This window comes from Ranitomeya variabilis, chromosome 1 (genome assembly GCF_051348905.1).
Source record: "Ranitomeya variabilis isolate aRanVar5 chromosome 1, aRanVar5.hap1, whole genome shotgun sequence".
Taxonomy (NCBI): Eukaryota; Metazoa; Chordata; class Amphibia; order Anura; family Dendrobatidae; genus Ranitomeya; species Ranitomeya variabilis.
The window spans coordinates 1,061,674,674-1,061,680,855 of NC_135232.1; positions in this window are offsets into that span (position 1 = coordinate 1,061,674,674).

Sequence of the window (6,182 nt, forward strand, 5' to 3'; positions counted from 1 at the left end):
TGGACCCCAGGAGGGATATTGCTTGACGCAGGGATATGGAGGGGAGATCCCTCATTCTGGAGATTTGGCTGATAATTTTTTGCACTTTCGCGTAAGGAAGGCGGCAATCCTGCCTGACGGAGTCCAATGTGACGCCCAGATATTCCTGGACTTGGCATGGTATTAACTTGGACTTTGCCAAGTTCACCAGCCAGCCCAGGTTCTCTAGAGACTGCATAATCTTTTTTAACTGTCTCTCGCAATGTTGGGGGGAGTTGCCGATTACCAGGAAATCGTCGAGATATGGCACGATTAAGGTGTCCTGCTCCCTTAGGTGAGCTATCAGTTTGGTAAAAACTCGGGGAGCTATGGCTAGCCCGACAGGGAGGGCCGCAAATTGGAAGTGTCCTACCACCTCCCCCTATGTGGACCGCAATTCTGAGGAATTTTTTGTGGTCTTTGTGAATAGGGGACGTGGTAATATGCATCCCTCAAGTCTAGAACTGCCATAAAACAAAGTGGGAACAACATTTTTATTGATGTTTCTACTGTTTCCATCTTGAAAGTCTGCACATTTAGGTACTTGTTTAGGTTTTTCAGATTTATAATCGTCCTGTAGGACCCATCTGGTTTCTTCCTCAGAAAGAGGGGGGAATAGAATCCTTTCCCTCTTTCCCGGGGGGGGGGGGGGGGGGGACGACTTCCAGAAGAACTGCTCTTTGTGCTAGTGTCATTATTTCCTGCTCTAGCGCGAGATGTTCCTCTGCCGACGATCTGAGAGATGTTGCCATGTAGGAGGGATGAGGAATTTTTTGAAAACGTAGTTTCAGTCCTGATTTGATTATGTCCAATATCCATGGACTGCTGGTAATTTTTTCCCAGGCTGGGAAGAATAAGGACAGTCTTCCCCCGACCTGGGGCAAAAGTTCATTGGGCGGGTTTTTTGTTATCAGTGGGGCTTTTGTTAAACATGAACCCCTTATTTTTATTTTTCTTATCTTCCCACCTATCCTGGTTCTTCCCGCTTCCTATGGATAAACCTCTTATTCCGAAAGGGCCTCCTGTAGGAGGGGTAAGCGAGGGTAGGAAATGATTTCTTCTTATCTCCCGCCTTATCCAGGATGTCATCTAGAGTGGGCCCAAATAAAAATTCTCCTTCACAGGGGATGGTACACAGCTTGGACTTTGTTTGAAGGTCCCCTGGCCAACACTTTAGCCAGAGAGCCCATCTAGCCACGTTAGAGAAAACCGCCGATCTAGCTGCTAGTCTGATTGAGTCTGCAGACGCATCTGCTAAAAAAGCGGCGGCCCCCGGCATTACTGGTAAGGTATTTAGGATGGAGTCTCGAGATGATCTATTTTTAACGTCACTTTCTAGTTGGTCAAGCCAGACCATTAGGGAATGGGAAGTGCATGCAGCGGCCACTGCTGGTTTTAATCCTCCCCCAGCTGCCTCCCATGAGCTTTTTAGGAATGCGTCTGCTTTTTTGTCCATGGGATCCTTAAGGACTCCCATGTCCTCTAATGGCAGGGCATACTTTTTTGAGGCTTTGGCTATAGCGACATCTAGTTTGGGAGCTTTTTCCCAGAAAGAGCAGGATTGGTCATCGAAGGGGTACTTCCTTTTTGGTGTGAGTAGAGCTTTCCTTATGGGCTTTTTCCACTCTTTTTTTAATCAGGGCCTGGATTTTTTTGTTAAGTGGAAAGGCCCTTCTTCTCTTTTGCTCAAGACCCCCAAACATGATGTCCTGTACTGACTTTTTTGGATGACGGTCGGTCAGCCCCATAGTGTTTCTGACTGCTTTAATAAGGCTATCAGTTTCTTCTATGGGAAAGCAGCTACGACCTCCGGAGGAAGATGAGGTGGAGGAAGAACTGGAAGTATCTGAGTCCCCTTCTTTACTATCGGAGTCATTGGATTCTGGTGTAGGGGATCTGTGCCTGATCTTTCTCCGTTTTTTACCCCCTGTAGGGATTTAAAGGTATATTCACCTGGTTTTTTATCAGGGTTCAGGTTACTAATCATGGAATCCTGTACCAACATACGCTCTTTAGGAGTTTCTACTCCCATAGTAGACCTGATAATCTTTAGTAAGTTCCTTGTGTCTTCCACCGGAAAGTATGACCATATTCACCATCAGAAGAGTATGAATCTGAGCAATTTGAATCAACTAATTCTCTGGACTCCTCGACTTCTTCCCCGGACATCTGAAAGTATGTGATGCAAATCGGAGGAAGTGGAAGTGCCTCGGGTATGACGAATTTCTCTCTTAACCATATTCTTAACTTCATCCTTGATTACCGTTCTAATTTCTTGAAAAAGAAGGGGACTCTCCCATCACACTTTTGTCTATATGTAAGTGGCAAAGTTTTCTACTATAACAGTTGGGTTAACGCTTCCCTGCAGAAGGAACATTCCTTATTCTTAAATTTTTGTTATCACTTTCTTGGGTCTATCCTAAAAACATATAACAATAGTCAGAACACCCTTAAACTAAGAAAAGAAAGGCACTCACCCTATCCTAAGCATTGGAAACTACCGCGCTACATGGTTTCAGATTATCTCCATCTCACCAGGCATAATCAGATTTTCAATGCTGCACATCCATTGCCAAAGAAATCCACACACAATCACACTCCAACCTATCCACATGGTCAAGACCAAAAAGGTGTCTAAGGACACCAGGGACAAAATTGTAGAACTGCACAAAGCTGGAGTGGGCTACAGGACAATAGGCAAGGAGCTTGGTAAGAAGGCAACAACTGTTGGCACAATTATTACAAAATAGAAGAAACGCAAGATGACTGTCAATCTTCCTCGTTCTGGGGCTCCATGCAAGATCTTGCGTTGTTGTGAGGCAAGGATAATTCTGAGAAAGGCCAGGAATCAGCCCAGCACTACATGGGAGGATGTGGTCAATGACCTTAAGAGAGCTGGGACAACAGTCTCAAACATTAGGGTACTGTCACACAGTGGCACTTTGGTCGCTATGACGGTACGATCCGTGACGTTCCAGCGATATCCATACGATATCGCAGTGTCTGACACGCTACTGTGATCAGGGACCCCGCTGAGAATCGTACGTCGTAGCAGATCGTTTGGAACTTTATTTCGTTGCTGGATCTCCCGCTGTCATCGCTGGATCGTTGTGTGTGACAGCGATCCAGCTATGCGTTCGCTTGTAACCAGGGTAAACATCGGGTTACTAAGCGCAGGGCCGCGCTTTGTAACCCGATGTTTACCGTGGTTACCAGCGTAAAAGTAAAAAACAAACAAACAGTACATACTCACATTCCGGTGTCCTTCAGGTCCCTTGCCGTCTGCTTCCCGCTCTGACTGACTGCCGGCCGGAAAGTAAGAAGAGCAGAGCACAGCGGCGACGTCACCGCTGTGATCTGCTTTCACTTTACGGCGGCACTCAGTCAGAGCGGGAAGCAGACGGCAAGGGACCTGAAGGACACCGGAATGTGAGTATGTACTGTTTGATTTTTTTTACTTTTACGCTGGTAACCACGGTAAACATCGGGTTACTAAGCGCGGCCCTGCGCTTAGTAACCCGATGTTTACCCTGGTTACCCGGGACCTCGGCATCGTTGGTCGCTGGAGAGCTGTCTGTGTGACAGCTCCCCAGCGACCACACAACGACTTTCCAACGATCACGGCCAGGTCGTATCGCTGGTCGTGATCGTTGGAAAGTTGCAGAGTGTGACAGTACCCTTACTGTTAGTAACACACTAAGCATTCTTGGATTAAAATCCTGCAGGGCACACAAGGTCCCCCTGCTCACGCCAGCACATGTCCAGGCTAGTTTGAAGTTCCAAATGCCCATCTGAATGATCCAGAGGAGGCATGAGAGAAAGTCATGTGGTTAGATGAGATAAAAATAGAACTTTTTAGCATCAACTCCACTCAACGTGTTTGGAGGAAGAAAAAGGATAAGTACAACACCAAAACACAATCCCAACCGTGAAGGATGGTTGGAAAAACATCATACTTTGGGGGTTTATTTTCTACAATGGGAGCAGGGCGACTGCATCGTATTGAAGGGAGGATGGATGGGGTCATGTGTTGCAAGAATTTGGCCAACCACCTCCATCCTTCAGCAAGAGCACTGAAGGTGGGTCATGGTTGAATCTTCCAGCATGACAATGACCCGAAACACACAGCCAGGACAACTAATGAGTGGCTCCTTAAGAAGCATTTCAAGGTTCTGGAGTGGCCTAGCCAGTCTCCAGACCTGAACCTATTAGAAAATCTTTGGAGGGAGCGGAAACACAATGTTGCCCAGCGACAGCCCTGAAACCTGAAAGAGCTGGAGAACATCTGTATGGAGGAGTGGGCAAAAATCCCTACTGCAGTGTGTGCAAACTTGGTCAAGGACTACTGAAGACAACTGACCACTGTAATTGCAAACAAAGGTTTCTGTACCAAATATTAAAGGGAACCTGTCACCCCCAAAATCGAAGGTGAGCTAAGCCCACCAGCATCAGGGGCTTATCTACAGCATTCTGTAATGCTGTAGATAAGCCCCCAAGGTATCCTGAAAGATGAGAAAAAGAGGTTAGATTATACTCACCCAGGGGCGGCCCCGGTCTGATAGGCGTCACGGTCCGGTCCGGGGCCTCCCATCTTATTACGATGACGTCCTCTTGTATTCACACTGCGGCTACGGCGCAGGTGTACTTTGTCTGCCCTGTTGAGGGCAGAGCAAAGTACTGCAGTGCGCAGGCACTGGGCCTCTCCGACCTTTCCCAGCCCCTGCGCACTGCAGTACTTTGCTCTGCCCTCAACAGGGCAGACAAAGTACACCTGCGCCAGAGCTTGAAGACAAGGAGAGGACGTCATCATAAGATGATGGGAGACCCCGGACCGCGACACCCATCGGACCAGAACCGGACCGCCCCTGGGTGAGTATAATCTACCGTATTTTTCGGACTACAAGACGCACTTTTTCCCCCCAAAAAAAGGGGGGAAAATGGGGGGTGCGTCTAATAGTTGCAATGCAGGCTTACCGTGGCGGCAGAGGTGCGGCGGCAGAGGTGCGGGGATGAGGAGGCGCAGTGAGCGGGGTCCCTTTCCCCGGTGAGGTGATGCAGCAGCCCGGTAATGCAGCAGAGCCGGGTGAATCCTGTTGTTACCGGTGGTGGCGGCCATCTTCCTGAGGCCGCGCGTGCGCAGATGGGAGCGCTCTGCTGCCCGGGGCTTCAGGAAAATGGCCGCGGGATGCCGCGCGTGCGCAGATGGGGATCGCGGCGGCCATTTTCCTGAAGCCAAGATGCGAACTCGGCTTAAGGAAAATGGCCGCAGCGATCCCCATCTGCGCACGCGCGGCATCCCGCGGCCATTTTCCTGAAGCCCCGGGCAGCAGAGCGCTCCATCTGCGCACGGGCGGCCTCAGGAAGATGGCCGCCACCACCGGTAACAACAGGATTCACCCGGCTCTGCTGCATTACCGGGCTGCTGCATCACCTCACCGGGGAAAGTGACCCCTCTCACGCCATACCTCTCACTGCTCCTCCTCATCCCAGCACCTGTGCCGGTAACCACTGCTGCAACCCTCCCATGGACACCAGGCCGTGGCGTCGCCCACCTAAGCAGGAAGGGACCCTGCTCAGGTGCACGCCGTACCGCATCACCCCACCTCTGCCGACACCATGCCTCTTGTGACCCTGCTCTGCCACCGCCAGCCCTCAGGTAAGATACTGTAAATTCGGACAATAAGACGGACCCCCATCTTATAAAAAAATATTTTTTTCTGCAATTTTCACCCCAAATTTGGGGTGCGCCTTATGGTCCGGTGCGTCTTATAGTCCGCAAAATACGGTAACCTCTTTTTCTCATCTTTCAGGATACATCGGGGCTTATCTACAGCATTCCAGAATGCTGTAGATAAGCCCCTGATGCTGGTGGGCTTAGCTCACCTTCGATTTTGGGGGTGACAGGTTCCCTTTAAGTTCTGTTTTTTCCTATTGCATCAAATACTTATTTCATGCAATGCAATGCTACATTATGTAAATATCTTACCATGTGATTTTCTAGTTTTTATTTATAGATTCTGTCTCACAGTTGAAGTGTACCTATGACAAATTACAGACCTCTCTATTCTTTAAAGGTGGAAAAACTTACAAAATCGGCAGTGTATCAAATACTTAGTTTCCCTACTGTACCTTTGTTTTGTGGTGATGCAGAGACATTATGAGGA